Raw genomic sequence first — 11250 nt, 5'->3', positions numbered from 1 at the left:
AACGCGTTCTCGGAATATTTTCTCAAACAAAACGTACCAAAGCGATGTGAGCCACGTTTTGGTCAATTTGGATGAGTGCTTTGTCAAGTAATAAATGTGTATCGTAGGCAAATCGTTGTAGGTGTTTCGCTTATATAATTGCAAACTTGGATCTGTGTCAATACGATTTGCTTAAATAAGAACGGTAAGTAAAAATAAATGTACATATTATAACATCAAAGCGACAATTATAGATAATATAGAATTAAATTGAAGAACGAGGCACTGAGAAGAAACACAACAGAACCTGTAAAAGAAGAATAAATAAGAACATTATGAATAGTTTTAGGCAGTGGAATTTATGTGTTTTTGCAAAATTAAGAATTGAACAAACCATGGAAAAGACACTGAAGAGGTAATCATGTCCATGGAACCTGTACAACGGCTGTATTTTAAATAAATGCTATAAACTTTATAAACCTATGGTGGCAAATCTCTTTGATGTTACAGGTTGAATTAGATGTTCCAAATATTTCTGAAAATTCCTGGAATGTTTAAACACATCACATAGGGGATAATATCGATTGATCATTCAACATATTTACCATTTTATTTAATTAGGAAGCGGTATATAAGCCGGATAATGACCGAGTTTCTACCAAGCTTAAAAGCCCTCGAAAGAGAAAAAGATTCGCCTTTAGTATTCTACTCAGTAAACTAATATAAAAAACGAAAGTACTACAACAATCACACAATTCCTAGGAATTACATTTTCTATTGCTATACATGTCTTTTCTATACATGGTAGAATCTGGAGAAAAGTCGTCTTTTTATACGCCCACGTGTAATGGGGGGCGTATATTGTCGTCCATCCGTCCGTCCACAATTGCTCGTAAACACTCTACAAGGTACGATCCGACGAAACTTGGTAACTTGTAATCACCCAAGGATGAACCCTATTGAAAATCAGAAAAATAATTAGTATGAGTTATTGCCCTTCTTCTTGAAAATTTTTTAGCTCGTAAACACTCCAGAAGGCACAAATCTTGATGGATTTTGACGAAACTTGGTGTGCGTGTATGTAATCCCCTAAAGATGAACCCTAATGAAAATCAGAAGTGTATGACTGAAGGTTGAATATTTCATACTGGTAATACTTACTGTGCTGCCAAATATTTTTATTTAAAATCAAAGCTGCTAGTGGGCGTATATTACCTTGCCTGGCAAGCTACCTTTAACTTTCAAACGCGGATAATTGTAGACACTCGTGGATTTGAAGGTCTAAATTTCGACGGTGAGATGTGAACATTAGCTTAGATTATCGACGTTGTGGAAGTTTATATCTCAAAAGACAAATACAATATTGTTTGTAACTAAAAGCATCTAGAACGACAATAAATGATTCTATGATCGACGTAGATTTCAATTAAAACTATGATGATTAAAGCATTACATACTCGAATTGATTACACCTTCACTTATAAAATCTGAAAGTAACAAAAGGTTTTATGAATCAAGGATCAACCTGATTACATTCAGATCACGATAAATTCGTTACATTTTTATTTTCTAGTGACTAAAAACTATTGGAGACAAAATATTCTCTGTGATATAACACTTTACAAAAATTGTGATTGTTTACCATTTTAGGAATTCTAGATATTTTTGTATCCAAAAGTTAAAACTAGAGTTATGAAATGCGGCAAGGTTTTGACCGTTTGTGCTTTACAGCATCCTTCGGACACTCGAAATTGACTACAAATGTTAATATGTTATATATTTAGATCTGAAATAATACATTACCTTGTACTCTGACATCACGTGATGTTGAACTTACATGAGAAAATCCATCACTTCCTCCTCCAAATACTACACATCCATAAGTTTCTGTATCTTTACTATTAGGGTTCTGTATAACAATCTGTAGAAAGGATGTTGAAACGGCATCAGTAGAACCTGATACTGTATATTTAGGACTGGTTAATCCAGACCTTAGTTCGGGTTTTTTTCCCGCTTTAATAGTTCCTAAACTCTGCTCAATATTAACACCTTCTCTCCTAGGAATATCTATCTGCTCTATATATGTAACACCTGAAGCAGTAGTTGGTTGACATCTAACAGTTAAATTTGGTTCTCCAGCTTGGATATTGGTACTTGGTCTGATGTTAAGTTCAGCTGATTTAATAACTGAAATATAAAGAGAACAGTCGACGTTTATCTGTTGAAAAGTCTTAGATGAATAATTATTATACCTTGGCCTTGAATCATTCCGCATTGATTGTTTCTAAATAACCATATAGATTACAGTATTACATGTATAGCCCACCTGTCCGTTTAAGATTCTCCATTTTCTGTAGTTGATTTTAGTCTTGAATATATGTAATTACTCTTCAGAAGTCGAGATCTGTACAAAAATCGCACAATTCCTTCAAAATCCTTCAAACATGAAATGTTACTTTTTATTTCTATATATGTCTTTTCTATGTATGGTAGAGTCTCAAAAAATGACGAGTTGTCATTTTAACATTGAAAATTCTTGACACATATGCTTTTGAAGGCTTAAATTTCGATGGCTAGCTGTGAACACATATTACTGATTAGCTTATCTAAAAATGTCTGTTTTCGAGACTAGCGTACAATTGGTCAAACGGATGTCGAACTTGTCCCATTAAGATTAAACACAGACATATGAGAACGACGAGAACGTTTTGGTGGAATTTATCAGGATGATTAGAACAAGTTTATTTCTATAACATAGGAAGCTGAGAGCTAAGAGGACAATATATCAACTTGTCTACTATAATATACATATTATGTACGAGTATAAAATATCTAACGTTACCTACCTGTAATCACGTTCAAACAAAATACTGATAGATAAAACTTCATTTTTGGATGATTTCGACTACTATCAACAACTATTTGTATAATGTACGTCCTTAATCGTTAATAATTTACAGCATATTCAACTATATCGAAATCCTTTCTTTCCTGCTTGTTGGTATTATGATGTTACACAGAAATACCATCTTTAGTAAATCTACCACATTGACGTTATGATGGTACAACTGATGTCTCCTGTAACCGACAGTATTGGTTCAAAATATTCTTTTGTTTTTCGAGATAACTGAGGGGTAAAATGGGAAATATCACGAAGGTCAGTCTGACCTATACGTAACAATTCTTTGACGCAGACTGTCTGATATTTTTTTGGTATTTTCTAAATCGATATAACTTCCCTCAGTTGCATTTAGTCATTAGAGAATAAATATAACTAGACTTAATTACGTGAATAACTTTGTTCTTCTCAACCTCAGTGAGATCATTCCTCCATACAAAAGTTCTTTCAAATCTATTCCTCCCCAAAATAAATCAGTCATTTTGAAAAATATTAAAGCTTTTCACGGTCAGTCATCCCCATTCACAGGCAACTCCACGAATCAAAAAACATTTAGAAAATACACTAAATAGTCAATGGTATTCAATAAAGATGTATTCTCCGCATTCGTAGATTAGAAAATTGTACAAGGGGGTCCCACCATGACTAGTTCCCTAAAATCGAAAGGGGAGCCGAGGTCTGGTCCAGTTGCGGTCTGCGGGACGGGAAAGCGGCGTGCCTAGTTTTTCAAATTGAAGGTAATAATCTCCAAGGGGGTGATTTTGAATTTTATAGGGGGCTTTTTGAGCGCTTTGTAGCCTCGAATAAAATTCATGGACAATTTAAGTCGTCCTACTCAGCCAGACTAAATTCTGGTATAGCCTAGGAAAAAGATTTCAGGTGAAACCTAAGGAAAAATCCCGACAAATTAAGGATTTATAATGGGAAGGGGTTAATGCAATCGACCAGGGTAATAGACAACTTCTATTACTATTACTTCTATTATAATCAACATCCTTTATGTCCATACAAATATTAATCAAGATCCAACTTATAGCGCCTGAAGATGTAACTATACAACCGAAATCGCCAGTTACATCTGTAAGGCTTCATATTGCATGAAAGACTTATTTGAATTTATATTCATATTATATCATCTGAACATCCAGACCCAATCTATTATTGATTATCTAAAACTTTTGCTGTAATCGAGGCTATGGAACCTCAAGTATTGCTCTTTTTGTGTAATTAGGCAGGATTTCGTATAAGTAATTTTACACTAGACGTTGATGTCCGATAAAATTTTCTAGAGGATTTTCTGATAATAGATTGCTTTTGTATAACAAACTATTGGACATCCCATACAGATATGAGCATCAACATATACCTACACGCTAGAATTTAGAATATATATACTACCATTCTAAATATCATAAATAAAGAAATGTGCCCTTCAACGTATCTGAAAGTTTTAACTAAAATAATCCAGCCGTTACTTATTAAAGGCCAAAATATTTTAAAACATTACGTATAAGGTTTTTAAGTTAGTTATATACTTTTTGGAAGCTATTAGAAAACTACTGTACGAATTTGAGTAAAATAAACTAGAAATGTGTCTCCTACGTTTTCTAAAAGGTTTTAACTAATAATATCGAGCCATTATAAAGCCGAACACCAAAACTAGGTCAAGCTGTTTAAATAACAATTAGTACTCTCCGTTTGTAATTTAATCCGTTTTAAACAAATTCAGTTTGATCAGTTTGATCTTGTATGTTCTTCTGAAGAACACTAAAATATTGTAAGTATGTTTGTATTTAACATATACAGTTAAAAGAAATATATATTTTATACACCTTGTTGCATACACTATGATTGTATTTGCACATTCAATTGAGGACAAATAGTACATTTTAAACGAGAACATTATATATAAAATAAAATGAAAGTTCAATGTGACAGACAGAACAGTAAAGGTTGTACTAATGACAAAATTGCGAAAGCACAAGCACAGGATTTTTAAGATATAAGTTCTTTTATTTGAATAAACAAATGTGTGTTAATAATTAAAAACAAATATTAGAAACATCACATCGTTTTTCCTAAGAAAATGTAATTTGTACATTCGAAATAAATTGCATAATATTACCCTTTAACGCTTTCATAATAAATACTGTTAGTAACTCGCGATTACCTTAAGATAGGTATTTTGTTTCACATAATAACGACAAGCAGGAAGTACAATATTTAGAAGTAGTTTCAGTGGTGGTCAGACCGATCAATGGAGGGGTGGGGAGGGCAACTTTCGGGGTTCATTGTTTAAAAGGGCATTCCGCTTTTTTGTGGGTTCAAAATTTTTGTTGCTAAAATTTGTGAAAACTATACACCAAAATATAAAGAAATGTACTCTTCAACGTATCTGAAAGTTCTAACTAAAATAATCCAGCCGTGAATTTTTTAACACTTTTAAAGGCAGAAGCTTGTAGAGAGGGCGGGCTAAATTTTCTTCCCGGCAGGCACTCTAGAAATTACAAAGATATCATGTTTTTGGTATTTCCCATAAATAGATTTACCTTTTGTTAAACTAGTTTTTAGTATGAATCACCAGTCAAGTAATAGTTATAATGGTGACGACAAGCAGGAAGTAAAATATAATAGCTGTCGATTAAAGAAGCGAAATCACTCAAAATGAAGTTTTATTTATTAGTATTGTGTTTGATAAACGTGATTACAGGTAGGTAACGTTAGATATTTTAGATTCAGTGAAACCTCGATAAGACGGAGTTCACAAGACCATATGAAAACACCAGCAATACCTCAGGACAAATGATCGTGGAATTTAGCCGCCATTTTGAAATTTGTTAATTATTACATACATACATAATATGTACTTCAGTAGGCAAGTAGATATAATATTTAGTCTCCTTTATTATTGGAATGTTTTGTAATAACAGAACATTGTATGAATTCGTATGGCGTTTGAAATCAATGGCTGTATATTCAGAAATATTTCCCTTGAGTTGAACAAGAACCCTGTCATCAGAATACAATACAGCTAGCCCAGTTTACTCAGTAGTGTGATATATACTAAAATCAGCATACGTAAAGCTGAAGATATCTCGACAATAAATCAAATTTGGAGAAAGTCATTCGTTGTAAACATTTAATACTATAATATGATAATCTGATAGCGAACTTTAGTTTCTATTATAAATTATCTATATATTCCATGAGGAAATGTGGAAAGTTATTTGATTCCTTTCGATTGATAGCGACAAAATTGTAGAAATAGTGACGCAGTCCCATTAAAATTTCTGAAATATGATTCTGCAAAGTTTTCGATAATCTGCGATAAGTCTGTGATAGTTCTGCTGACCATGACCAATGGGTACAAACTCACGGGGCTTTCTGGCTGTTCCATTCAAGCTGTAAAAGAATTTGCTCAACGTGCGAGCTTAAATCACTCGACCAGTCACGCAACTTTGCACACTGCAAGCCGTGAATGCATCTCCACAAACTGAAAGTTTTTCCGCTCATGCTAAGCTGTCGCGATCCAATGAGAAAGCTTGTGATGCCTTGCGATCATCGCAGAATCACATCCTGCATATATCATTGCGAGGCATTGGGATTGTCCACCTTTTCCTTCGCCATTAGTTCGCAAACCATCGCAAAATTTGACACCAGAATCACATATGATAAAGGAAATGCTCTAATTCGGGTCTGATTGTTTAAATATTGGACCGGTCGTGAGGACATCTTTAGCCATCGTATGACCGTCGGTTGAGTTTATCAGGCCCCGGCAGCTATTTCGTGGGCGATTGAAATATGTTCGGCATGTCAAAAAAGGACGTTGCGATGATTCAATTTCTTATTACCCTTCGTAAGGCCATCTTGGAGGAACATTGGCACATCGTGTCATCTTCGACATTTTTTGACTCACGAAGAAAACAAGAAGCTGCCAGATTGATGTAGGAAAATCATACGACTACGCGAAGCCTTCGCAATACCATCGTTGATCCATCGTGGATCCACCGTATCATAGTGCGATGACATCACGATGGTCCCGCGGTGTCAGCAAAGACTGTCCGATTTTAACAATTTTGAAATGTATAGTGTGTTTTGTTCCCGATGATCTTTGAGTTTGATAGGCAATAGATTTTGTTGGTTGGTGATGACACATCAATGGTAATCTTGAACGGTCGGTCGAAAGTTTTATACCACCGGGAGATCACGCGAAGCCTTCGTGACCATGTTCGAACTCATCGTACTTTCAATATGACGTTTCTTCTCCATAAGCCCAATCAGGTGAAGAAAAGTAAACTCCATTTATTTCATTTAATTTTTCATTATGGCGTCCAGATATTGACACAAGATGGCCATAAAGTTGAATTTCAGGCGAAGATAACTAGGACAGCAGTCCAAGACCGACGTGAGTACGATGCACCCAGAACGTCACACGATGACACCAGAACTGCACACGAAATTGGCTACAGGACGTCATTAATAGAAATTAAATGAAATAAGTGGAGTTCTACGTCCTATTTGTCTGCGCCTTATTGATTTAATGAAGAAGGTACGTCATAATGAGAGTATGTGGTCACGAAGGCTCCGCGTAATCTGGACGAATTCAACACGAAATTGAACCTTCGCAACGCCCTGTGGACATTTTTTGGCATGCCACAGATGTTGCCATCACTCACGAAATAGCTGCCGGAGCCTGAAAAACTCAACCGACGGTCATACGATGGTTTAAGATTCCCTCACGAATGACCCGATATATATATGATCAGGCCCGTTTTCTTGTTTCTGCTTAAAAGTATTTGATACAAGATATAAAACACATTGTCAAATTTTCATGTTGGCAAATCAAGCATTTTGGCTATGATGCCATCAATCATACACAGTAAATAACATAAAAAGGACAGTGGCTATTTACCACAATGTAAAGTACCCTTATAGCTATATACCATGGTGTGGTAACTTGTTAAATTAGGCCAATGTCACCATGTTAGCCTATGGAGACAAAACGTGGTAACTAAATTTTAGAAAGGACACATCATTACAATTTTCGTCGAAATATACATTACTTACTCAGTGGCGTAGCCAAGATTTCATTTACCCCCTTTTTGGCTTTTCGAGGGCACTACTCTCTAAATATGCCACTGTAGTTACTTGTAAAAACGTAGTAATGTTAGGTGATAAATTGCATAAAATGCAGGAATTTATTTTTTATTCTCACACAAAATACCCTTCCGATCGTCTGGGGAAGATTAGCCCTGAATTGATTTTGAATAGATATACTTGTAATATGGCTGCTTTCCAATTCATTAACAAGGTTAAATGTAAATTTTGACTAATTTGTAATTAAAATCTTTTGCCGAAAGAACAAATGAATCTATACAAATTTCATACAATGAGGAACCTTTTTTTAGATAGGTTTGAATTGAGAAGTATTCAGCCTTGAACCGCAAACTCTTCACAATCGGCCTTGACATTTATTTGTAAACAAACACGACATTTTTTTCAAAAAGGGAATTTTTAATGAACATGATGAGTTTTTTAATTCAGAATCGTTATTTTGAATATTTAGGTAGTTTTAAGCAATTTTTCCCGATAGGAATATCAGATCATGACTAATTTTATTTTCCACGCCGTGGTAAATAGCTGTAAGGGTACTTATGGCTATTTACCACGCTTGCCACTGCCCTGAAAGAGGTTGGATTTATTAAGTCTGACCCATCTCCACAAAATGCCACAAAAGTGCCTTAGTGAGCTTCATCAAATGGCTATAGGCTTATTTGAACAATTAAGTTGTGATTCAGATGTAACTACATAGCCCAGGGTCATAGAATGTAGTCGTCTAGTTGCAAGCCTTTAAGGATCCATGTTACATTCATTCTAAACAGTTTCGCCAATGTTGTTTGGATTTCGGGTTTCGTTTTGCGGTTCGGATCGTTAATGCTCCGTTTATTTTGTATTATTATCCTAACATTCAAACAATTCATCCGAATAAAATGTAATTCCAAAGTGTACACATAAAAATTAAGAAATAATATAATTTGTTTTAGGGCCTATTACAATAATTATCAATCGATCAACTTCAAGTGTTCTCGATTACAGATGTAAAATCAGCTCAACTTGACATCAGGCCAAGTACCAATATCCAGGCTTTAGAACCAAATATAACTGTTAGATGTCAACCTACTACTGCTTCTGTATATCGGTTAGATATATCTAGACAGATCTTAGGAACTATTCAAGTCGGAAAACAACCAGAATTAGGACCTGGATTAACCAATCCTACATATACAGTATCAGGTTCTCTATCATCTATTGATGCTGTTTCAACATCCTTTGTACAGATTGTTATACAGGATCCTGATTGTAATGATAAAGGAGAGTATATAGAAAATAGAAATGTAAGACTCTATTAAGCTTAAGAACAATTTAAAAAAATGAAAATATGAAAATGAAATGGAGTTTTACGTCCTATTTTTCTGCACTATGTGGGCTAATGATAACTGACAACGCCATGCAAGAATTTTGCCAGGACAGAGGCATCATTTCCAACTGTCGAGGTTTATTGTCACATCCGAACGACTTGACGCTTTTTCCATGTCAGCCCCTCTTGACGGCATCACTGAAAAGGGAAACCAGGTTGAAAATTCCGAAGGTATTATCTCGACCCATATCGGGATTGAACCGTGGACCTTGAACGGTTACCGAGCTCACAGAGCAGAGAACAATCAAAACTATCCATACTATTTTAATAATATTCATATTTATACAGAAAATAAAACACTGGTATACAATACAATGTTTTATGTCCAGACAGAAAGATGAAATATTGTTTCTAAAAGACTGACGAACAATGAAGTAAAACAGCAACATAATCTTTTTCAAAATGAATAAGTGGTTTCATCACTGTCATTTGCGTTTTCATATTAGTATTGAGTATTTTGGCTTTTTCGTTAGTGAAAATAGCATTTAACTATTGCCTTTTGAGAATTGATACGTGTTATAGTGTCAGCAACTTAGGAAGTGCTTGCGTAAAATTTGTTCCGTAAATGGAATCTTCACTTGAAACATTTGTCATTGAACATTTTACAATTGACATAGACAAATGTGAATTGAATTTAATTATGACTGGTTTGCCCTTCCATACTAGACCTTTACCAGTTACCGAGCAAGCATCTAACTCACTGAGCAGAGAACAATCAAAACTATCATACTATTTTAATAATATTCATATTTATAAAGGAAACAAAACACTGGTATACAATACAATATTTTATGTCCGGACAGAAAGATGAAATATTGTTTCTAAAAGACTGACGAACAATGAAGTAATAATCCAATGCAATAAAAACAAGTAATTGAACAATGAATGAAAATTACATACAATACATATAAAAACAAATATCGAAACATTTTTACAACATAAAATCCCAAATAAAGCATATTAATTAAGCGTTAACCCTCAGTAATACTACTGGGAGGGTGGGAGGGTTTTAAAACTAATAAGCGATCAAGGCTTAGCACGCTAACTGCACAACAAGGCAAGCAAGGCTATAAACAAAACGAGGCTAGCTTATGAATATGCGTGAAGGTCGGGTCAGGTTAGGTCAGCGAGTACACTACAGGTCATAGTTAAAATTAGATTTAACAAAATCTTCACTTTAACCCTTTGTCCTTCGTTCAATAAGTTGCAATAGCTGCACAATAGGATTGAAATAAAATATAAAAGTGGCTAAACATTTATTACATTTTCAAGTAATAATCCAATGCAATAAAAACAAGTAATTGAACAATGAATGAAAGTTACATACAAATACATATAAAAACAAATATCGAAACATTTTTACAACATAAAATCCCAAACCCACACGTATACTTGTATAAAAAATGACGTTGTGTCTATTGTTTAAAGTGTTTTAGGGATTAAGCATGAAAAATTATGCATAGCCTGCTGGCGAAGATGTAGATCGGAATGCACATAACGCTGGAAGCACTCGCTGGACCAATAACCCAGCAGTTTGATATTGCTATCGCTTAAACCGACAGAAGATGCCCAAGAGGCGGCACCACGGCGAAAGGAGTGTCCGCCATAGAGTTTATAGTTTAACCCAATGACATGCAAAATATACTGAAAAGATCGCAAAAAAGTATTGTAACCCAGGAAAGAGCCATTTTGCAACGAAAAAAGAGCGGGGAAAGCGGAGTACCTGGAAGGCATAAGATATTATGAAGCGCAGTTACTGGGCAAAGCGGGTGATTTTGCAAATGAGGCAATAATACAAAGATATCCTTAGTGCGAAACTGAATCGTTTTAGTGACTTTAAGTCGAACAATTAAACCTTCATTTGTAATCTGGACATCGCGTCGTTGTATATCAA

The 11250-nt window shown here is 34.7% G+C and overlaps 1 protein-coding gene across 1 annotated transcript in view; it reads left to right on the top strand.

Annotated features, from left to right (window-relative positions):
• LOTGIDRAFT_249377 (hypothetical protein) overlaps window positions 1-11250 on the top strand; it is an 86267-nt gene that overhangs the window by 38935 nt on the left and 36082 nt on the right. The window contains exon 5 of the mRNA XM_009052972.1: window positions 6796-6801. The gene's annotated coding sequence lies outside the window, so the exon portion shown is untranslated. The remainder of the gene's footprint in view (window positions 1-6795; window positions 6802-11250) is intronic.

This window comes from Lottia gigantea (genome assembly GCF_000327385.1).
Source record: "Lottia gigantea unplaced genomic scaffold LOTGIsca_193, whole genome shotgun sequence".
NCBI classification, from domain to species: Eukaryota; Metazoa; Mollusca; class Gastropoda; family Lottiidae; genus Lottia; species Lottia gigantea.
The sequence above is the reverse complement of the archived record's forward strand: the minus strand, read 5'-3'. Positions and strand labels throughout refer to the sequence as shown.